The sequence below is a fragment of the Schistocerca americana genome, chromosome X (genome assembly GCF_021461395.2).
Source record: "Schistocerca americana isolate TAMUIC-IGC-003095 chromosome X, iqSchAmer2.1, whole genome shotgun sequence".
In the NCBI taxonomy this organism is placed as follows: Eukaryota; Metazoa; Arthropoda; class Insecta; order Orthoptera; family Acrididae; genus Schistocerca; species Schistocerca americana.
This window is the reverse complement of record NC_060130.1, coordinates 765,800,082-765,824,913: the sequence shown is the minus strand read 5'-3', so window position 1 is coordinate 765,824,913 and position 24,832 is coordinate 765,800,082. Positions and strand designations below refer to the sequence as shown.

Genomic DNA, 24,832 nt, shown 5'->3' with positions numbered 1-24,832 from the left:
ATGGTGAACATACTGATTTATGCGGTTTCACAGCTTTCTATATTCTTCATAAAAATCAGGCTTCGGATTTGACTTCAAATGTCTGTATGCAGCATCCCTGATCCCATCATTTGACGTCAGTCAGTTTTCAACCAAGAAGCACGAGCTTTTCTTACTTGAATTGTACATATAGGTACATGTTTTTCAGAGAGTTGTGAGCTTACCAGCAAGACAATGGATTTTGTCATCGACTATGGGCTCACTGATTATTTGGTGTTATTGAATTTCTGAGCAGTCTGCTGTTAAAGAGCATCATATTCTCTACTGTTGCTACAAGTTATGCGACACAGTTTGAGCTTTGCAGACTGTGAGGAGTAGCCCACAAATATTAACTTGCATGCTGAGAAGCCTAGAGCCGAAGTCTAAGTAATATCTGTTTGTTGCAATTACATCTATAAGTGGTGATAGTTTGTAACAAAGAATGCTCTTTTTGTTGCAACAAAATATTCTTAGTTTTATTATGGAGGAAGTATCTCTCAGCAAGTCTATGTTCATTTCTCCCATTAGGATGAAATGCCAACGCCAACACCAAAGTGAATGTAATTCTGACTGGATGGATGGATGTCATGTGCTGATTCTTTATGACTTGAAGACACCAGCTCTTTAGACTTATTTCAACGAACATTAATTCTGTCAGTCTTCATTATGGTAAGTGCTTAAAATATTGCATTTGAGGTCAGATCGTATATACCCACTGACACATCCATCACACCTCTCTGGCTTGTTAGTTCTAAGAAACAAATATCCCTGGAGATGAACATATGCAGATAATATGTGTGGCTTTAGACACTTGTAAGGGTCACATGAAAGTTTGTTCAATGGAAAAGAATGCTCACTTCTTCATAATGTGCGGACCTGAAAGTGACATAACAATGTTCCACTAATAACTCCAACACACACTTCCAGGCAGCTTGTTGCAGGAAGTATGACATGTTTGCCCCTACTTGTACTGAAGGACTTAGGCTCTCATTTCTGGAACACTAATACATCCTGGCTTGACCGTGGAAAAAGATAGTAAATGCTGGCCATCTTGGTTTTTTTTTTTTTTTTGGGGGGGGGGGGGGGGGGGATCCAAGTCTAAAGTGGGCAACGCAGATCACAAGACCAATAATGAAACAATGTATCGAAACTGAGTTGGTTGGTTAAGGGGCTAAACAGTCCGTCAGTTAGAGAGAGAGAGAGAGAGAGAGAGAGAGAGAGAGAGAGAGAGAGAGTGTATCTGGAGTTAGTGATGTCTGTCAGAAATTTAATCAAACTACGGAAGCATGTATAGGAGCGGTAAAATTGAGACATCAAAAGCAATATTGATGCCAGAGTTGAGAAATAAATAAGGGAGCTAAAAGTACACACATCAAAAGAAGTTTTGCATCACCTCGGTTCCGAGAGGTCCGGAACCTGTGCAGAAAATTGGAATAGAAATCAACATAATCACCATTTTTGCCCTTTTTATTGCTCATGAAACCCACACATTGCATGTTGTGCCACCATACATTGAGATCTTCAGAGGTGGTGGTTCACGTTGCTGTACATGCCGGTACCTCTAATACCAGGTAGCACGTCCTCTTGCATTGATGCACGCCTGTATTCATCGTGGTATACTATCCTTAAGTTCATAAAGGCACTGTTGGTGCAGATTGTCCCACTCCTCAATGGTGATTCGGTGTAGATCCCTCAGAGTGGTTGGAGGGTCACGTTGTCCATAAACAGCCCTTTTCAATCTAGGGTTGATGTTTGGAGAACATGCTGGTCACTCTAGTCAAGTGATGTCGTTATCCTGAAGGAATTCATTCACAAGATGTGCACGATGGGGGTGCAAATTGTCATCCACGAAGACGAGTGCCTCACCAATATGCTGCGGATATGGTTGCACTATTGGTTGGAGGATGGCATTCGCATGTCGTACAACCGTTACAGAGCCTTCCATAACCACCAGCGGCATATTTCGGCCCCACAGAATGCCACCCCAAAACATCAGGGAACCTCCACCTTGCTGCACTCACTCGACAGTGTAAGGCGTTCAACCTGACCGGGTTGCCTCCAAACATGTCTCCGATGATTGTCTGGTTGAAGGCATATGAGACACTCATCAGTGAAGAGAATGTGATGCCAATCCTAAGCATCCCGTTCGGCATGTTGTTGGACCCATCTGTAGTGCATTGCATGGTGTCGTGGCTGCAAAGATGGACCTCATCATGGACGTCGGGAGTGAAGTTACGTATCACGCAGCCTATTGTGCACAGTTTGACTCTTAACATGATATCCTGTGGCTGCACAAAAAGCATTATTCAACATGGTGGTGCTGGTGTCAGGGTTCCTCCAAGCCATAATCCCGGTCATCCACTGCAATAGTCGCCCTTGGGCTACCTGAGTGAGGCATGTCATTGACAGTTCCTGTCTCTCTGTATCTCCTCCATGTCCGAACAACATCGCTTTGCTTCACTCCAAAACGCCTGGACACTTCCCTTGTTGAGAGCCCTTCCCAGCACAAAGTAACAATGCGGACGCGATTGAACCGTGGTATTGAGCGTCTAGGCACGGTTGAACTACAGACAACACGAGCCGTGTACCTCCTTCCTGGTGGAATGACTGGAAATGATCAGCTGTCTGACACCCTCCATGTAACAGGTGCTGCTCATGAATGGTTGTTTACATCATTTGGCGGGTTTAGTGACATCTCTGAACAGTTAAAGAGACTGTGTCTGTGATACAACATCTATCTTCAGGAGTTCTGGGAACTGGGGTGATGGAAAACTTTTTTCCATGTGTGTATATGCGATGGTTTAGTATGCAGGTCAGAGAGCGGACTAAAGCTCCCCCAGGGTCATCTGCAGCTTGAGAAACCTCACTTGCATCTGAACCCCACCAATACAATTAAGGGTAAGCCAGTTACAGTGTACAGAGTTCTTCGAGCTGAGAAGATTCATAATAGTACAAGGGGAAAGGCTAAAATGATCATGAAAATCAATTGGCGCAACAATAACAAAATAAGGCAAGATAAATAATCCAGTTAGTGGATGGGTGGTGCCAGGTGAGTGTCCTTCAGGATTCAGTGCGTGAAGGGGTTATTCCCTCCAACATCTGTTCCACCCTTGATCTGTTATAGTCAAGATATTTAACATGGGAACAGCAGCCAATTCGACTGTTCTTTCATCATCAGCGAGTATCAAGGATAAAGAGTCCTTAAGGTCTTGTTTTCATAGGAGTGCTATGTGTAAAACAAACTAGGATGTGGCAGAAAGAAATCATTGATGGGATCTAAAAGCAATTTAAACAGAGTACGATAGGGATGACCAAGCACTGGCAAAGGTGGTAGGTTCAAGGCTCCCCCAGATCAAGCACATGATGATATAGAGACCAACCACAACCATCCTGCCCCATCCCAGTAGTAGTTTGAAGTTACATCTGATAAAAACCACTTTCATGGAGAAAATGAAATACCAGTTCAACTGCCACTGAGCCATTAACCAATGTTGTTGTTGTTTGAGAGTGCAGAAACAAGTGAGGTCCTGAGTGACCATGTCATAACCCTAGAACACTAATAAGTAAAAGAAGTTAAAAGCAGCTACATGTCAAGCCCAACAATGGATAGAAAGAGAGCTAAAGACCAGGACTTCCCCTTGGAGAAAGGTCCACAAAATAAGTCAGGGACAGTGGAGGACCCGAACCAAAGACTAAATGTGCTTCACCATACTGCTACAACAGATAAGAAGTAAAATGCAGTCAATAATTTGCAAAAACTAGCGATAATTCAGATGGCAAACATAAACTGGAATGTAAGCAGTTAAAAAAAAGGACATTCGGTCAGGAAATGGCAAACCGTCAAAGGTTGATAACAATGAGCACAAAGTGGTGGAGGATCATCACTTAACAAATGTTGATCACTAAAAAGACAGTGCCCAATACACAACCTAGCTAAAATGATCTCCTTGTGACGACAGGGCTGAGAAGAGCTCAGCCAAAGCGCTGGGAGTGGTTTAATTCCCCGGAGCTTCTTCCTGTGACAAGACGACCAAAGTGACACCATCTGCTAACAGACGGCAACAGGGAGATCATCTGAAGGAATGGAAGAGCTAGCAGGCTGAGGTAGGAAGACTGTAGCCTTGGCAGCAGTGTCAGCAGCCTCATTTCCCATCAGACCTATGTGACCAGGAACTCACATGAACATGACAGTGGCTCCCTCAACAGTGAGCAAGAGGAAGCTTTCTTGGATCACTTGAATTCAGGGATGGACTGTGTACAGCAAACAGAGGCTCTGAAGGCACAGAGAATCGGAGGATATTGCATAATTAAAAAGCCTGGTTCACTGGATGTACTGGATGGCCTGATGGAGGGCGAAGAGCTCTGCTGCAAAAATCAAGAACTATTCTGGAAGCTGATACTAAAAATGGTCGGTGCCAATGAAAAAGGCATACCCAACACCACATTAAGTTTTAGAGCTATTAGTGTACACGAATGTCCTACTGCTAGGTTCCATGTGAAGGTTGACAAACTTACAGCGATAGATCGAATCCTGAGTTGTGTCCTTGGAAAGCAAATGAAGTCCAAGATGAACACAGCCCGCTGCACAAAGCCAAGGCAGTAAAGGGTTCACACCGATCGGGAATGTGACATGTGGCAGGTGGTAGGTAGTGCGAAGTTAAGTTGCCAGAACAGTAGCCAAAAGTGAACTCCGGGAGGTAACAGAGAAGAAGGGTGCACCCCATACTGGCAGTCAAGGGAGTCATCAAAAAGGAAGCATAGGATGGGTGGCCGGGCATGGTATACAAACGGCACGCATATCTGCTGAGGAGGACACAACGCCAGTATGACAGTGGGAGTTCAGCAGCTTCTGCACAGAGACTCAACTGGGCTAGTATAAAAGGCACCAATGGCCAAATGTATTACATGATGGTGGATTATGTTAAGATGGATGGACATGCAGAGCAATAGACGAAACATCCATAGTCTTGTTTAGAACAGACAAGGGGTCGGTACAAATGGAGGAGGGTGGTCTGATCCACTCCCCAAGAAGTACTCACATGAACAAGTTTTCTTGTATCACTTGAATTCAGGGATGGACTGTTTACAGCAAACAGAGGCTCTGAAGGCACTAGCTGCAGCATGCAGCTAGATACAACATGTGGGAGAACCAAGAAAGTTTCCTATCAAGCATGAGCCTCAGGGATCTCCAAGTTTCAGCAAACAGAAGAGCAACAGGCACAAGATGTAAACACGGTGGAAGAAACCCACTGCGCCGTTAGAAATTCATAGAAACTGTTTTGACAGTGGAAAAGCAAAAGCCATTGTTGATGCACCACAAATAAAGACAAGTGTGGCTAACGGGTGCATAATGAGTAAAACTGCAACTAGTCGGTAGAGTGCAGCATATAGCTGTGGCTGGACAATTGCTGAAACCAAGAAGAGGAGCCAGCCACTCTGCAACATACTAAAAACTTTAGCCTTAAGGCTTAGGCTGGGAACAACATACTTCACAAAACTTTAAAACCTTTGCCACACTTGTCTCATAATCAGCTAAAACAGAGGGTAGATCACTACTGAAATTTGCTTCTGCCCTCACATCACAATATAAACTGCACTCACTAACAATGTGGCATACAGTGATTTGTATTGCATAGGTGTCACAGTCTGGGGGAGCCTCTCGCCGGAGTAGGAAACAATGTATCAGGGAACGGTGCCCAATTCAGAGGCAGGTCAAGGTCATGTCACCCCACCTGAGTGACCGGCATGAGATCTGCCACTGCTTGCTATTTGGTTTCACCAACTGCAACTTATTGTCCCTCACTGCCAGGCACTCCTTCCTCACAACTGCAGAGATCTCTGATGCAGCACTGAAATAACAACATCCAAGGGAATGGCACATTGTGTCACATCATGTCCTCTACTGGCCTCCTTGGCAGCTCTGGCTGCCTGTTCATTGCACCAAATTCCCATGTTCCCTAGTACCCAACAGGATGATACCCACTTACACCACCATTGAGGGAGGTACAATTGGTTGCATATTAGTTGTACCAGTTTCTTTGCTAGGTACATGTGCTGCAATGATTGTAGAGCACTGAGGGAATTGGGGCAGGAGACGAACAGTTTGTCCTGAAGACACCTAATCTGTTCCAGTGCCTTCAGGATCATATGATCCTCAGCAGTAAATACATTGAATTCATGGGGATAGCGAATCCTAAAGACACAGTCTGGAAACACTACTTAATTCCCAAGGGAGCTCTCTTGCTTTGAGCCATCATTATACATTATTTGAAAATTAGGATGCCTTTCTAAAATGGAATAAAATAAAGATTGAAACTTAAGATCTCAAGTGTAATCTTGCTTAAAGACCTCTTTAAGAGCCAAGATGGAGATTTGCTCCATTCTCAGCTTAAAACTTTAAAATCTGCCACATCTATATCTAGAAAGCAGTCCTTTGCATGAACTCCATATGTCCTCATCACTCGTTGTCGATTATGAAAATGCCCTTCCAGTGGTGGCAGAACAGTGGTATGGTATGCTGGTGTGCATGGTGTAGACAGTGTTTTTATGTGGCTGTCGCACCATGAGGTGCTGTCACCTAATGTGAAGTGGTGGCTCACTAGCCTTGGCACAATGGCTCAGTATGCGGCTGGTTTCAAATGGCCCAGTAGCCAGCCAAATTCCTTTGCATGATGTACCATGTCCAGCTTTTTTAAATAATGGGGTTGTGTAGAGCCACACGCTGCACACCCACGTTCAAGCCTAGATCACGTATAGATCCTGTAAAACTAGAGCAGACAAGTTCAGTCTGCTCCCCATGAAGCATTTTAAAATACTGAATGGTTTGATGGAACATCTTTTCAAGTCCCTAAAGTGTGGCAACCATGTTAAGTTGGTTGGTTGGTTTAAAAGGGAAAGGGGGGGGGGGGGGGGGGGGACCGAACTGTGAGGTCATCGGTCCCTTGTTCTCAGTAAAATAATTACACAAGGGAAAGAAGAAAAGAAAGGAGACGTACAGCACAATAGCAGGAGAAAGGAAGAACCAGAAGAATGACAGAAGGACAACCAACACTGCTATGAACAAAACAGAGAAGCAAGAGACAAGTAGAAGGGGTAAAAACAAGAGAGCAGATGACCGTGGCTCGCCGACCACAAGAGTGAAAAGGAAAAGCCAGCCATTCTGCGACACATTAAAACATCCATTCTAAAAGCATTAGAGTGGAGAACACAAAGGGACAAAGGACATGCGCTAAAACTTATATAGAATGATGAGTCCAGTAACTGAAGAGTCCGTCGCAGGGCAGCCAAAGAAGGACAGCTCACCAACATATGGGCCACTGTCAGCCGGGCACTGCACCGACACTGAGGTGGTTCATCATAGCGCAGGAGGTAGCCGTGTGTCACCCAAGCATGGCCAATGTGGAGCCAGCAGAGAACCACAGAGTCCCTGCAAGAGGCCCGCTTGGAGGACTGCCACACATTCGTAGTCTCCTTAGTGGCACACAGTTCATTGTGCGTGCTGAGGTTAAGCCATTTCGTCTCCCAAACCTGCAAAACCTTGCACTGTGGTACTGAATGCAGGTCAGTTGCGGAAAAGCCGATATCCACAAGCAGTTTCCGTGTAGCCTGTTTGGCCAGCCTGTCGGCAAGTTCGTTGCCTACGATTCCAATGTGACGTGGGGTCCAGACAAACACCACTGAACAACTGGGCTGTTCCAGGGCATAGGTGGACTCCTGGGCAATTTCTACCAAAGGATGATGAGGGTAGCACTTTTCGATAGCTTGTAGGCTGCTAAAGGAGTCAGTAGACAAGAAACTACTCCCCAGGCCATGAATGGATGTGCTTAAGAGCATGAGATAGCCACCAGCTCGGCACTGAAAACACTGCAGCCATTGGCCAAGGAATGTTGTTCAATATGTCCTCCATTGACATATGTGAAGCCGATGTGAGCATCAGCCATTGAACTGTCGGTGTAAACTACTTCGTGGCTTTGGTACACGTCAAGAATCGAGAGGAAATGGCAACAGATAGCCGTGGGGTTTGCTGAGTCCTTAGAGACATGTGAAAGGTCCATGCGAAGCCGCGGCCTAGGCATACACCATAGAGGTGTACATTAGGGGAATGGACCTCAAGTATAGGTGGTAAAGGTTAGGACTCCAGTTCGGAAAGAAGGGATCGGACACGAACTGCAATTGGAAACCCTGACCTGAGCTGCCAATGTGGGAGATGAAACAATGTGGGTGGGAAAAGGAGGTGGTGATTCAAATGCGCAGGAGAACTATGAATGTGTGCAACATAACTGGCCAGCAGCTGTGCATGCCTAACACGCAATGGAGGGACTCCAACCTCCAGAAGAACACTGGTCACCAGGCTCATCCTAAAACCTCCTGTCACTAGGCGAACGCCACAGCGGTGCACTGGGTCGAGTAAATGCAACGCTAAGGTGCCATCAAACCATAAACCAGACTCCCATAGTTGAGGCAGGATTGTACAAGGGCTCTGTAGAGCTGCAGTAGTGATCTGCACTCCAGTTGGTGTTGCTCAGGCAGCAGAGAGCATTGAGGTGCTGCCAGCACTTCTGCTTAAGCTGACGAAGGTGAGAAAACCAAGTCAATCGGTAGTCGAAAACCAGACCTCAGAATCGATATGTCTCCACTACTGTGAGTGGATCGTCATTAAGGGAAAGTACTGGTTCCGGATGAACGGTATAACACTGACAGAAGAGCATAACACACGACTTTGCGGCCTAAAACTGGAAACCAGGGGCTAGAGCCTATGACTGCACCTTGTGGATGGCTCCCTGTAGGTGCCGCTCAGCAACACCAGTACTGGTGGAGCAGTACGAAATGCAGAAGTTATCTGCATACAGAGAAGATGAGACAGACGGCCCTACAGCTGCTGCTAGACCATTAATGGACAGTAAAAATAAAGAGAGACTCAACACAACGAGCCCTGCAGGACCCCATTCTCCTGGATATGGGGTTAACCATGGGAGGCACCAACTTGGACATTAAAGTATGAAGCAACAGGAAATTTTGGATAAAAATCGGGAGTGGGCCTCAGAGACCCCACTCATATAATGTGGCAAGGATATGATGTCGCCGGGTGGTGTCACACGCTTTTCGTAAATAAAAAAAGACGGCACCCAGGTGTTGGCGTCTGGAAAAGGCTGTTCGGATGCAGACTCATGGGACACAAGATTATCAGTGGTTGAGCGACATTGACGGAAGCTGCCCCGACATGGAGCCAATAGGCCATCTGACTCGAGGGCCCAACCAAACCGCCAACACATCATACACTCCAGCAGCTTACAAAGAACGTTGGTGAGGCTGATGGGCCGATAACTACCCACATCAAGCAAGTTTTAAGTGGGTTCGAGCACCGGAATGATGGTTCTCTCCTGCCACTACGATGGAAAGACGCCATAGCACGAGATCCAGTTGAAGATGATGAGGAGATGTCGCTTGTAGTCAGATGAGAGATGTTTAATCATCTGACTGTGGATCCAATCTGGCCCAGGAGTTGTGTCGGGGCAATGTGGAAGGGCACTGAGGAGCTCCCACTCTGTAAATGGGGCGTTAGAGGGTTCAATGTGGTGTGTAGCGAAGGAGAGGACATTCCTTTCCATCTGTCGCTTGAGGGTGTGAAAGGCTGGGGGGCAGATCTCCAATGCAGAGGCTCAAGCAAAGTGCTCAGCAAAGTGCTCAGCAAAGTGCTCAGCAAAGTGCTCAGCAAAGTGCTCAGCAAAGTGCTCAGCAAAGTGCTCAGCAAAGTGCTCAGCAAAGTGCTCAGCAAAGTGCTCAGCAAAGTGCTCAGCAAAGTGCTCAGCAAAGTGCTCAGCAAAGTGCTCAGCAAAGTGCTCAGCAAAGTGCTCAGCAAAGTGCTCAGCAAAGTGCTCAGCAAAGTGCTCAGCAAAGTGCTCAGCAAAGTGCTCAGCAAAGTGCTCAGCAAAGTGCTCAGCAAAGTGCTCAGCAAAGTGCTCAGCAAAGTGCTCAGCAAAGTGCTCAGCAAAGTGCTCAGCAAAGTGCTCAGCAAAGTGCTCAGCAAAGTGCTCAGCAAAGTGCTCAGCAAAGTGCTCAGCAAAGTGCTCAGCAAAGTGCTCAGCAAAGTGCTCAGCAATTGCGTTTTCATCGGTAGATAACACACCACTGATGTTAATGCCAGGGACACCTGTTGGGGTCTGGTACCTGAAAAGACGTCTGATCTTCGTCCAGACTTGGGAAGGTGATGTACGGCACCCAATGGTCAAGACGTATCTCTTCCAACACTCCCGCTTCCGTCTTTTGATGAGCTGGCGAATGCGGGCATGGAGCCACTTAAAGGCTATGAGGTCCTCCAGGGAAGCGTGCCACTTACGTCGCTGTAGAGCTCGCCGACACTCCTTAACTGCCTCGGTGACTTCCGGCGACCACCAATGGACAACTTTCGCAGGGGGCACCCTAAAGAGCGAGAGATCACATTTTCCGCCACACTAATGATTGTTGAAGTCACCTGCTTAACCATTACATTGATGTTACTGTGTGGGGGAGAGTCACCGGTGACCGTAGAGGTTAAAGTTTCCCAGTCTGCCTTGTTTAAAGTCCATCTGGACATGCGTCTGTTGGCCTGACGCTGGGGCAGTGACAGGATGATGGGGAAGTGACACAGATTGTAATGTGCTCTCCAGTGGATAGCTGGGAGAAGTCCTGGGCTGCAAATTGATCAATCAATGGCCGAGTAACTACCATGAGCCACACTGAAATGTGTGGTGGCCCCAGTATTTAAGAGGCAGAGGTTGAACTGAGACAGTAAGGTTTCGACATCTCTACCTCAGTCAGTAAGCACGGTGCCACCCCACAAGGGGTTATGGGCGTTAAAATCTCCCAAAAGTAGGAAAGGTTTAGGGAGTTGATCAATCAGTGCAGTTAAAACATTCAGGGACACTAGACCATCTGGAGGAAGATGCACATTGCAGACAGTTATTTCCCGCGTCATCCTTATTCTGACAGCCACAGCTTCAAGATGGGTTTGAAGGGGCAGTTTCACTACAGACTGAGTTTAGAACATAAACGCAAACTCCACCTGACACTCGATTATAGTCGTTACGGTTCCTGTAGTATCCCTTATAGCCGCAGAGGGCAGGGGTCCGCATTGCCGGGAACCAAGTTTCCTGGAGGACAATGCAGAAAGCAGGTGTAAACCTTAACAGTTGTCGTAGCTCAGCCAGGTGGTGGAAAAATCTGCCGCAATTCCACTGGAGGATGACGTCATCGTGAGACTGGGAAGGCATGGAACATTTAATGAGGCTGTTTATGCCTCAGGGTCACCTGCTACCACCGACTTTTTGCCTGAGCAGTCTATATCCATTGTGTCCAAGGGTCTGGCAAGATCTAGGTCCTCAGCAGATGCCAGAATGTCCACCTCAACAGCAGACACAGAGCATGTAGGTAGCGGTGGTGTGGGTGCCACCGCAATTCCCTTGGTCTTGGGGACCTTCGTTTTGGATTTCTCTCACTGCTCCTTGGGTTTCCCTGGCTGGGAGGACTTCACTGAATCAGTCTCCTGGACTGAGGATGGGCGTGAGGCCCTGCGACCAGCTGCTTTTGGGCTCTTCAGCATTGGCGGGTGTCATCTTTCCCACTAGCAGAAACCTGGGAAGGGAGAGACCCAAGGGATCCCTTCCTAGCAAGAGGAGCTGAATATGGCTTACGCTTCTTCGGCTCAGAAGTGGGGACTGATATCCCCAGTGGTTGGGGGTGTTGCACCAGAAGTAGATGGTGTGGAAGCAACAGGAAGGGAAGTGCCCCCACCATCAAGTGGGCAGGTGTAGTCTTCTAGTTCTGAGAGGCAACAGGAATGCAAGGAACTGATGTGGCGTCAACTGTTCTCATAGCGGCGGCGTAAGAGGTGGTCATAACTAAAGGATGTAGGCGCTCAAATTTCCTCTTAGCCTCCATAGGTCCAGAGTCTTATATTCCATGATTTTCCTCTCTTTCTGTAAAATCCTGCAGTCTGGCGAGCAAGGTGAATGATGTGAATGACGCTCTCTGCAGTTGACGCAGATGGGAGGCAGGGCACATGGAGTATTGGGATGTGATGGACGTCCACAATCTTGACATGTGGCACTGGAAGTACAGCAGGAAGACATATGGTCAAACTTCCAGCACTTAAAGCACCGCATCGGGGGAGGGATATATGGCTTGACATCACAGTGGTAGAACATCACCTTGACATTTTCGGGAAATGTGTCACCCTCGAAGGCAAAGATGAAGGCACCAGTGGCAACCTGATTATCCCTTGAACCCCGATGGACGCGCTGGACGAAATGAACACCTCGCCACTCTAAATTGGCACACAGCTCGTCACCATACCTCAAAAGAACATCCCTGTAGAATGTAATAGCCTGGACCATATTTAAGCTCTTATGGGGCATGATGGTAACAGAAACATCCCCCAACTTGTCACAAGCGAGTAATACCCGTGACTGGGGAGAGGATGCTGTATTTATCAAGTTAACCAAGAGCGCACTTTGGACAAGCCCTCCACCTCCCCAAACTTGTCCTCCTAATGCTCCACAAAAAAACTGAGCCTTCATGGACATGAAAGATTCTCCATCAACTCTTGTACATACGAGGTACAAGGGCGAATAAGCTTCACTGCCATCCTTAGCCTGGCATTCCTCCTATGGTGTGGCCAGTGAGGGGAACAGCTTGGGGTCATATTTCTTAACACTGAAGTTAGACTCTGCCCACTTAGAGACTGCTGGTGGCAGACCACCAGCAAGAGATGACGTACTGCGCTTCATGGCATGTCATCCGCCCTGATGCCACACACACTGACCAAGTGCCCTCCCCATGGGCACCACCCAGCCTCAGCAAGGGCCACCTGGCAGAATGGCGATTGCTGGGAGTCCCCGATGCCCCAGGGAGTTGGGCATCTACTCCATGGCATACACGGGGAGTTAACGGCACAGGCATTAGCAAAGCAATCCCTCTGTTGCCAGGGGGCTTCAACCAACAGGGTACGTGGCGGCCCCACCACAATGGCCTGGCTACCGTGCTGGACATGAGGTGCTAAGAAGTCCACGGTCATCGTCAGCACAGAAAGCGACACTGCATAGAGCATGGTGGAAATGCACCCAGGACGGTGTCCTCGCCCAGGAGATGGAGAATGAGCGGGACTGCAATGCGAGGACGAGAAAGTGAGCTAAAGATCTCAATGCATGATGGACACGATGCACCATGTAGGCACCATTCCCCAACTGTCTCGCTTTTCTGGAAAATTTAGAAAGATGGAGGTCAAACCAGACGGGGGACCACCACACGAAGGCCAAAACATATGAGACTCCTTTTAGGCACCTCTTACAACACGCAGGAGTACCTTGGGCTTATTCTATCCTCCAGACCCACAGGGGGGCCATGTTAAGTTTATGTCTTTAAAATTACGAACATGTTCCTGATTTTCAACTCAGGAAAGCTAAAAGCAATGCAAATGGTTAAAAAGAATACAAGAGGATTTTTTTTAGTTTTAAAATTAAAACCCTCTTCTCTGCCCATTTGTCCAACTGTCAAATAGTCCTTTGCAACTAATAAGATGTTGCAAGGTTTGACGAGGAATGAAAGAGAGAGAAGTCATCAACAAAGAAAGAACAATAGGCAGGTCACATTTAACTACCAACATGATACTATTAATAGCTATATAAATAGTCACAGTTAAAACACTTCCTTGAGGGACACTGTTTTCCTGCTCACAGTGATCAGAGGAAGTCACCGACTCGATACCTAAAATACAACGGTTGTACCAAAAGTAAGGTTCCCATATTTTTTTACCAATAGATGACACTGTTTATTGTTATTAATTTATACACAGTTCAAAAGCTTACACTTTTGTCTATTTTTCAACATAGTCTCCAGTTTTTTGACACACTTTTGAAGCCGGTGCTCCAGTATTTGTATTCCTAAGTCGAAGAAGTCTCCCGCCAACCTGTTGAGGAAGCGTATGACCTCTAATCCAACTTCATCGTCACTCTTGAAGCATTTGCCACCTAAGTGTTCCTTATCTTGGGGAAGAGGTGATAATCGCTGGGGGCTAAGTCCGGGCTGTATGGGGGATGGGGCATAACAGTCCACCCAAATTTCTTCAGAAGCTACTGAGTTTGACAAACAATGTAGGGTCGAGTGTTGTCGTGAAAAAGCACTACTCCCTCCATCAGTCGTCCTCTCCAGCAATTCTGGATTGCTCGACAGAGTTTGGTCAATGTTTCACAATATTTGTCTGAGTTTATTGTCATCCCAGGTTGCATGAAATCGATAAGATGTAACCCCCTTCAGATCCCAAAACACAGTCGCCATAACCTTTCCTGCCGACTGTGTTTGTTTGAATTTATTTGGTGGCAGTGAACTGGAGTGATGCCACTGATGAGATTGTTGTTTTGTTTCAAGTGTGTAATGAAACACCCATATTTCATCTCCCGTGATGACAGAGTCCACCAACTTCTCCTTGTTGCCTCCCCCCTCACACTGTTGAAGGAACTTGTGAGCACAGTCAAGGCGTTGCTCCTTGTGGCTTTCAGTCAGCATCTGGGGGGACCCAGTGAGCACACACCTTGTGATAACCCAACGTTTCTGTTAAAGTTCTTTCAATTGTACTGTGGGAAGCTTCAGGAATGTGTTCAACAAGTCCACGGACAGTGACCCTCTGATCTTTGAGCAGCTCACTGTTGATCTTCTGGACAATCGCATCTGAAACCTGCGGTCTTCCACTCCATTCTTCATCATGAACTTCTGTGTGACCCTCAGCAAAAAGCCCTGCACCATTTGCAGACATGCTGAACGGACATGCACTCTTCACCGTAAACCTCAGTCAGATGCCTATGAATCTCGACAGGCGGTAACTTCCTTGCATGGAGAAACCGGATTACTACTTGAACCTCCCACTTGGCAGGAGCGGTGATCAACACTTCCATCTCTGATGGCTGCCAAGCCAACACTGAGTGACATAGCGAATCTCTGACGGGTGGGTTTCAGAGGGGGGGGGGGGGACACCACTGCACGCATGGCACTGTTGTTTTATTTAGCCTAGCACCTTCTCGTGAGGCTGTAGCTCATTGGGGACCTTACTTTTGGTACACCTCTTGTAGCATGGTGAGAGGAAGCCAAACTGAAGAAGCTGTCTGGATTCTAAGATCCAACAAAGCAGTGACTGACCATCCACTCCAAGGTCTTTCAAACACAGCTAGTAATGGCAACACTATGATAGCTATTGATGTACGTACATTCACACTGTCAGAGGCAAAGATTCCGTAAGGTCATGCTTAGTATGACAAACCTGAAGGAGGGGCATCCCACCAGAATGTGAGCTACTGTCCAAGGCTCCACAGCCACAACATAGTGGTGGCTCGTTACTTACAATGGGACTATGGATTAATTTGGTATGATGGGGTGGTGACACAGGAAAGTGGATTTGTTGGATTTCTTCTGGGAGGAGTGGAAGCAGGAGCACCGTGCAGCAGTATCCTCCTAGACTGTACGGAGTTTGTTAGATGGGGCAGTATCCCATCAGGTGTTTGTCCATCTCCACGTGAGGAGAGGCCTTATTTGAAACAGCAACTCTGCAACTGGGACCGTCAAATCTAATGTTGAGCGAGTAATTGCTTCTCTAGCTAAACTGTCAGCCAATTCATTCCTTAGGGTATTGATATGGCTTTAACCCAGAGAAAGGCAATATGGCTAAGGTTACAGATAACGTCACAAATAGCAGGTATCACAGGGTGACAACAATAACATCAATGAATACCCTACAAACTGCTCATTGGGTCAGTACAAATTAAAACATGGTAAAGGATGCTCTGTTAAATAAAGCACAGGGCTCTGTTAATGGCTATCAGCTCCAAGAGGAACAGACGGCAAAAGGTTGTGGGGCAACAAACTTCAGGTCTTTGAAATATATCAGTTATAATTCATTATCTGGGTACTAACAAACCAAATTGATCAGAGGAATAAAAACTGACACATAGAAAGTGACAGGAAACTGCAAAAGCCCCTGTCATGGAGAGTAAGTAAAATGTGATGATGCCATGGGGTGTCATGAGCAGCATGTAAACTGCAACAAAGTGTTGGTATTTAGAAGAACGCTTGATGGACAATGCCAAATATCTGCCACAATGCCATCCACTTCAAGTGAGGGCTCTCCCCATGGGTGCAACCCAGTCAGAACAAAGCTCACCCTGCATAATGGCTAATGCCTTGACCCCGAGTGCCCCAAACAGACAGGCAGCTACTACTCAGCATGCATGGGGAGGTAACAGCTCAAGCATCAATAATGCATTTCCTGTCAGGGGGCTAGCACCATATGGGTACTTGAGGCCCCCCCCCCCCCACATGGACTGGTTACCAGGATGGATATTGGGAGACATTCCCCTTATGGCCTACACTTAAGTAAACATTTTTAAAAACATGGAAATCAACTCCAGATGTGGGGACCAAAAGCAAGTCAACTGAAACAGACAGTGTAAAACAAGGTGGGAAAAACCATGTTAGAGATCTTCCGAGTAAGCTAGGTAGTCAGCAAGGAACCTGTTTTAGATATGTCTGAGATATGATATAACTAGAGAGGAAAATTGCAGTACAGGAAAAGAAGAAGTACTGCAGTGGCTTGGGGCCTCATGCCTGCCACACACACACACCTGGCAGATCAAAACTGTGTGCCGCACCGAGACTCGAACTCGGGACCTTTTCCTTTCGTGGGCAAGTGCTCTACCAACTGAGCTACCCAAGCACGACTCACACCCCATCCTCACAACTTTACTTCTGCCAGTACCTCGTCTCCTACCTTCCAAACTTTACAGAAGCTCTCCTGTGAACCTTGCAGAACTAGCACTCCTGAAAGAAGATGAAGAAAGTACGAGGTACTGGCAGAAGTAAAGTTGTGAGGATGGGGCGGCGTGAGTCGTGCTTGGGTAGCTCAGTTGGTAGAGCACTTGCCTGCGAAAGGCAAAGGCCCCGAGTTCGAATCTCGGTCCGGCACACAGTTTTGATCTGCCAGGAAGTTTCATACCCTTTGAGTGGTTGACTTTGGGTACAATCCCACCCATATGTCTGCACTCTCCAGCTGAATGACAAATAATTCAGAAGGAAGTGAAGAAGCTGCTTGAATATAAAAGCATTAAGCTGATAAAGTCCTTAGTCTTCCCCAGTGAGCCCCAGGATGAAGGAAGCTGAAATGTGGCCTTCCTGCATCAATTACCAGTGTCTGAACAAAATCAGCAAAATGGCTACGTAACTACTGTGAAGAATTTATGATTCCTTGCACTGTGTGATTAAAAAAAAAACTACCCTCATTATGAATGTGCAAAGAGGTTGACTGGAAAAGGACTGCTTTTTCAACAGCTGAAGGCTTCTGAGTTTAAAGTTATACCATTTGGTCTGTGCCATGCTTCACACACTTGTGACAGATGGACAATCTGCTTTGACATATTAAATAGATGACTTGCCTTTGCTACCTGGATGCCATTGCTGTTTTCTTGAATACACTTTAAGAGCATCTAAATGGCCTGACAACTGTGCTTAAGTGCATCCACGATGCAAGTCTTCACCCGAATCCAAGAAAGTGCATATTTGTCAGCCTAGAAATATTTTTTTTTTTTTTAATCTTTGGACGGGCTCCTAGATCTGAGAAGTATTATTATATGACAGAATGCCTTGTAACTGTTTGGACAAGTAGCTAATTCCAATCCAATTTACAAGGGACATGATTCATTGTTGTGATAGACAACCATTCTTTCTACTGGCTGTCAAGTCTGAAGGATTCATCTGGACAATTGGCAAGACAGCACAGTTGTCATGATGCTACGGAAACATGCCGAAGTAGTATACAAAAATATATGCCAACTGCCTTTTACAGGATCCATTGTTGTAGCAACAATCAAAACTGTAGATGAGCAAAAGGGAAAAATCCAGAATTACTGAAGACCATGGAGGCTTCAACAAGGAAGAAGCTATCATAGAGGATTCGGATTAATAGATGGTACATTCTCTGAAAGGAATTTCAATCAAATAGGATGAAAACGGTGTCTCTCAGCACATTTCCAACCAGATATACTGAACCATTTTCAAAGACTTGGTTTCTCCATAGAAGACATCTCCCTCAAAAACTATCATCCTGATGCAAATAAAGGATAGTTTATTACTCTAATAATCATTTTTGAATAAGACCAGCTAAAACCCAACTGGTTGCACTTCATCTTATGCACCATCAGGCATGTTGCAAACTTATCTTATGGCAAGGGATACAACAGTATAAGCAGCCCATCTAAAATATCTTTGAGTCACTCTGGGTCATACTCTGATGTACAAGCAGCCCTGTGAGAATACGAGAAAGGAGGTGGAAGCCAGAAATAATATCCTCTGCAAGATAATTGGTAGTTTGAGGGGCTCCCTACACAAATCCTGTGAACAATGGCACTAGCAACATGTTAGTGCTGCAGAGTATGCGTACCTGATACGGTACAAATCTACCCATTCAAACAAAGTTTAGGAGACCCTAAATGAATTGTGTAGGCTTATTACAGGAAGTTTGAAACTCATGACACTTTTAAAACCCTGCCAGCTTGCAGACATAGTGCAACAGCTGCCAATGCAGAGAGAACAAATCAGTTTTATGAGGAAACCCATCCATTATATGGGCACATTCCAGTGCCTCACAGGACCTGTTCTTAAAATCAACAAAAGATTTTTCACAGAAATTGTTCAAGTTTGTGCATCAACAAACTCACAAGCTAACAATGATGCAGAAGAACTATACAAAGAGTAACTGAAGGTGGTAAATGACAAACACCCATCAAAAATGATAAAAGGAGATGTAAATGCAGCAGTAACACACATGCTAAAGAATGTTTAGCCAGAAAGAAACTTTGCATACAATACCTGAAATGGTAAGTTATGAGTAAGTATAATTTGCTGAGAAGAAAATCAAGTTTTTCCTTAGCACATGCTTCGATGAAAGCAAATAGAAAACTGACTTGGCAAGAATCAAATGAGACTAAAAATAAAAATGACACTATTTTATCAAATAATAAAGAAACTGCAAAGAACATGACTGTCCTAAACCATTTTCTAGTTGCATGTGATTGTTGGCTCTTAAGAAGCAGAATTAAAATAGAGAAAGCTAGAAAGGAAGACTTGTCAGAAAGGGAATCAGAAAAGGAGATTACAAAGATTTATCTAAGAATACGTTTATGCAAAGAGTTCATTTTAGAAAGTTTAGATTATATAGTCAGGTGAACCAGGCACTCACTCAATGAAATTTGTTACTGTACGCAAAGAGCAAAAGATGCTGCAAATACAAATGAAGCAAAAGCAACACAAATCTCAAACAGAAATATGCTGCTATTAAGAGGAAGATAAAAGTTTTGAACAAACAATAATATGTACACAATCCATCATGCTGAATTTAAGAAAACTGTCCATAAATGTCTTCATGAGGTTGTCAAAAGTTGAAACAAAATTTTGGTAAGAGAAAGAATTGAAAGCAGTACGAGTATCAAGAAAATAAAAACTTAGTAAATTTCCTGACAGACTGCAACTGTGTGTGGGCTGTGACTTGACTCTGGAATCTTGCCTTTCACAAACACTGCTATTAGTGATTGAGCTATCCAGGCACAATTCTAAGAAATTTGGAATGCAAGAGGACGGTATTGCCACATGTGAAGCTGCAAGGACAGGTCATGTGGCTAAGAGCTTTGTCTGTAATGGTCAGGTTCCAGTCCAGTACACAGTTTTATCCTACAAGGAAATTTCAAAACAGCGCACACTGCCACAGAGTGAAAGATTCATTCTAGACTTTTGTTTGGATCAACGTCACACTCTGGAAGAAACTTATCAAAACAGAAATATCCAAATTATTTACAGAATGTTCGTGGAAAAAGTGGAATAATGCTGTAATTGATGACTAACTGAAACCCTCAGCTGCCGACAGATGTTGTTGATATACCTCGATGAGGACAGCTGAAAATGTGTGCCCCGACCGGGACTCGAACCCGGGATCTCCTGCTTACATGGCAGACACTCTACCCATCTGAGTCACCGAGGACACAGATGAATAGCGCGACTGCAGGGACTTATCCCTTGCACGCTTCCCATGAGACTCGCATTCCCAACTGTCCACAATTCTACATATGTAATGTACCTTATAGACATTTGCCCATTCACTCATTACTCGCGCACGTCGCGCTATTCATCTGTGTTCTCGGTGGCTCAGATGGATAGAGCGTTTGCCATGTAAGCAGGAGATCCCGGGTTCGAGTCCCGGTCATGCCACACATTTTCAGCTGTCCACATCAAGGTATATCAACAACACCTGTCGGAAGCTGAGGGTTTCAGTTAGTCATCATTTATTCCAGGGAAAAGCTGCACGGTCATCAACAGTATTCTGTTCTTTCGAGAACAGTTACTGTCTTCATATATAATGCTGTAATTGTTCTACCTCACAAGAAATGGGACAGCAAGGCTTAGAAAATAAAATAAAAGCTATAGACCCATCTGCCTTCTCTCTGTAATGGTCACAACAGCCACTATGATTACTACCAACCTCACAGGAAATGCGTAGGAAATCCAGCACCGAAGCTCACACACACAACAAAAAATGAGGAAGGGGGGAGGAAGAAGTGGGGGGAGTGAGGGGGGGGGCATGGAAATCAAATACATTGCACCCTATGGGGCAGAACAATAGCAGGAGTAACCTGATGATGGTATGTTAATGCAGTTGAGAATTCATTCTACAACAACCAACCAATCTGGTTGCATGCTCAAGAGACTTTCAAGCAGTATATTTGCTAGGAAGATCTATGAACTTGCATAGGATTACAGTAAAAAAATGATTTTTAATCAGGCAAAGGAACAAGTTGTCTTGAGCAGAGGACAAAAGTACAATGGGTCACTTCCACGTAATTAACAAAACTATACAACGGACACTGAGAATGAATTACCACTCTGTCTGGGTGAAACAAAATTTGTGAAATCTCAACTCAATTTCAATAAAATCTGTACTGACAGCCTTTGTAAACAGAGCAGTGATTAAGGATTTGTTAGTAAGAAGCAATTTTTTAAATGGAACATACACCAATGAACCAAAACATTATGACCAGTGTAGATATGAGTGGTGTGCAACAGAACAAACACTACTCGTGATGAAGCAGTAGTGAAGGCGACTATTCTAGAGAAGTGCAGGATCTGGGAACGAGTCCCGGTCCAGCACAAATTTTCATCTTTCACCGTTGCATTGCCGCAATGCCCTGTATGGCTGGAAGTCATTATTTCCTTCCTATCTCTTTCCACCCCATTTCCTTTCCATTCTTTTCACCTCATTTATTCACAATTATAACAACTGCCCACCACGATACTGAATGTGCCTTGTGGTGTTGTGGACATGCAACACAGTAATAAATTGATAGAATATGGATATGGGAATTGGGAATCAGTTTAGCAACTATTGTAGACAATAAGGTGTTAGGCGTCCACACCTCAACACAAAACGTGGAGATTGGAGGCTCACCCACTCTGTAAAGCAGGATAGACTGTGATCAGTTACAGCTTTCACACCACATTGCAATGATTGTTCAGGAACAAGTGTTTCAGAGCACAGTTTAGTGCACATTGTTGAACATGGGGCCCCACAGCAGACAGCCCATATCTTTTCTAATACCCAATGGCATAATGAATCATGCTTTCCATGGGCAAGGGATCATTTAGTTTGACTATGGATCAACGGAAACATGTTGCATGGTTGGATGAATTACATGTCTTGTTACACCTAGTCGATGGTCATGCCTGGTCACATCATCAACCAGGCAAATGGCTGCTCAAAATGTGCACCACACTACTGACACAGGCTGGTGAGAGCAACATTATGCTACAGGGGATTTTCCCTGGGATTCCATGGAGCCTGTAGTAATAAAGCCAACCATCTGTATACCTTCATTGTTATACCCACCCTAACAGCTATATCATACAACATGATAACTGCATGTATCACACGGCCAGATTGGTACTACAGTGGTTTGAGCAGCATGCCAGTAAATTCATATTGATGGTAATGAATTCTTCCTTCATTGGGGACCACAGTCATGTAGAACTTTTTGAATTAAGTTACCAAAATTTGACTGTATATTACTATTCATTTATTGCACACAATGGTAATTTCAGCTTCGTGCAAGGTGAAACATCACAAAATGTCAGACACGACTGCATGCCAATGACATGTCGTCATCAAAATAACGTTATTTTGATGTAGTGAAGCAGTTGTTTAAGTCATTAGTGTTGTGGTGCACAGAATGTCTGGCAACTGGATGGTGAATCTTCGGAGTCTTTCATGGTGGCGCATCTGAATAAAATCGTCTCAGTTTTGTGTAAATGGACACAAAGTTTGAGAACAAGAGAGTCTTGGCTCATACGTCAACATACTGGGATTCTGTTATAAAAGAAGCAGCTGAGATTAGAATGAACAGCAATAATTTTAACCAGAGGTACATGCTGGGGAGGGCTTTGGATGTTGAAAGGAAGCAACAATGGATGCTCAACACTTGTAGGGAGGCGAGAGTGGCAGTTTCAAACGTGGCGCTGCCTTCTTGTGCCATCTGATGTCACTCAGTCTTGCAGAGAGCTGGAGCTGCTATGAGCTGCTCAACTCATCTTCTGCACACCCATTGTTTTGGCCCTCTCCAATTGGTGCCAGTGCCCATAATTGTGGGTACATAAGTGGAAAATCGTGTCAGCCCCAGCAGTTTGTAGTTTTACTCCTGACAATGGCAGAGATAGCCATCAAAAGCTTGAGAATTTTATTTGAACTGACACAGCCTGAAAATCGAGAAGATTTTACTCAATTTAATAGTGATTTTGTGGTTTGTCACAGTTTGGCAGTGGCCATTATTGTAAGTGGACAGTTTGTTACTCGTCATGCCCACATAGAATGCTGTATAGTAATTGCAGCTGACGTAAGAGATGGCTACTTTCACACGTGGCCCAGCCTTTTATTGGGTAGGAGATGCCAGTGACTGGACTGCAGTAGGAGGTGTTGGGTATATCTACGGCATATGTCTTGCACCTTGGTCAATCCCAAGGGACTGACCCATTGGGTGCAGTATTGGGAGCAGGATTGGAGTGGAGATGGACAAGGATACTCTATAGATTGAGTGGGCAGCAGAACACTACTGTGGGTGATGTGGGTAAGATATCTCTCATCTAGAGCATGATGAGAGGTAGTCAAAGTGCTCGTGACTGATGTGGTTGAGCTTTTCAGGATCAGGGGGGTATTGTCTGATTAGAGGAGTGCCGGCCTGTGGCTGGATAACAGTGTTACTGGTGTCAGAGGAGGAGATTGTGCAGGACACCTGGTTATTGATGAGCTGGATAGGATACTGTCTGCCAATAAAGGCTCTTATAAAGTTACCGATATATTTCAACAACTACTGTTTCCCACTGCCAGGTCCAAAGATGCCAAGGCTGTATGTAAGACCTCTTATAACATGGAACAGGTGACAGCTGTCAAAGTGGAAGTACTGTTGGTGGTTGGCAAAGCTTGATATGAACGGACATATTTATGGAGTCCGTTTGAGAGATGGAGATCAACATATCGGAAAGTGGCTCGTTGAGCTGAGAATGACTAAGTGAAGCAGATTTTGGAGTAGGTGTTACGGTTATGCAGGAAAGAGCAAAGGTTGTCCCTGCCATGAATCCAGATCATGAAAACGTCATCAATGACTCTGGACCAGAGAAGGGGTTTAAAGTGTTGATTGGATAGGAAGAATTCCTCCCCATGGACTTTAAGTTGGCACAGGATGGTACCATGCAAATACCCATGGCAGTGCCACCAATTTGTTTACAAATTTGGATTTATAAAGTGTAATAACTGAGAGTCAGGAAATGGTTTGCTAGGAGGATTAGGAAAGAGGTGGCAACACCAAACCCACCAGCTCTTTCTTAATCCTTCGAGCCAACCATGACTCAATTATTTCACTTTCAAAAGACAAGTCTATAATCAAACATGTACCAATAACCTTACTAGAGCCTTTACTGGCAAACAATATCCTATTCAACTCATCCATAAATTTGTATCCCGTGCCACCTCCTCATTAACACCAATAACCTGGTTAATCAGCCACAGCCTAGCATTTCTCTAATCACACAGTATCACCCTGGCACTGAAAAGCTCAACCACATCCTTCACCAGGGCTTCAATTATATCTCATCATGCTCTGAGATGAGAGATATCTTACCCACATCACCCTCAGCAGTGTTCTGCTGACCATCAAGTCCTTGCCCATCCCTACTCCAATCCTGCTCCCAACACTGCACCGCATGAGTCAATCCTCTGCGCCTGACCCAGATGCAAGACATAAGCCGTACATACACCCACCACCACCTAATGCAGTCCAGTCACAGGCATCTTCTATCCAATAAAAGGCAGAGCCACATGTGAAAGTAGCCATGTTATGTATCAGCTATGCTGCAATTACTGTACAGCACTCTGTGTGGGCATGACAATTAACTAATAGTCCACTTGCAGTAATGGCTACTGCCAAACTGTGGCAAACCGCAAACTTCACCATCAGTTTGCCAAACATGGTGTGCACTGCAACACTAATTACTTCAAGAGCTGCCTCACTACATGGGCCATTTGGACACTCCCTTTCAGCACAAGTTTCTCTGCACTATGCAGGAGGGAGTTCTCTCTCCATCATATCCAGTGCTCTTGTATTTCCCCTGGCCTAAATGTCTGCTAACTTGCTTCCCACTTCCTTACCTCACCTTCTCCCTTCTGCCCACACTACTACTTCCCCATCCAGATTGCACACTATCTTCT

The 24,832-nt window shown here is 45.2% G+C and overlaps 1 protein-coding gene and 1 non-coding gene across 2 annotated transcripts in view; both read right to left on the bottom strand.

Annotated features, from left to right (window-relative positions):
* The window catches only part of LOC124556304 (tetratricopeptide repeat protein 7B-like), a 235,552-nt gene that overhangs the window by 202,060 nt on the left and 8,660 nt on the right, over window positions 1-24,832 (bottom strand). The window lies entirely within an intron of this gene.
* Window positions 19,992-20,065, bottom strand: Trnat-ugu. The gene has a single exon. It is a non-coding gene; the product is annotated as a tRNA-Thr (tRNA).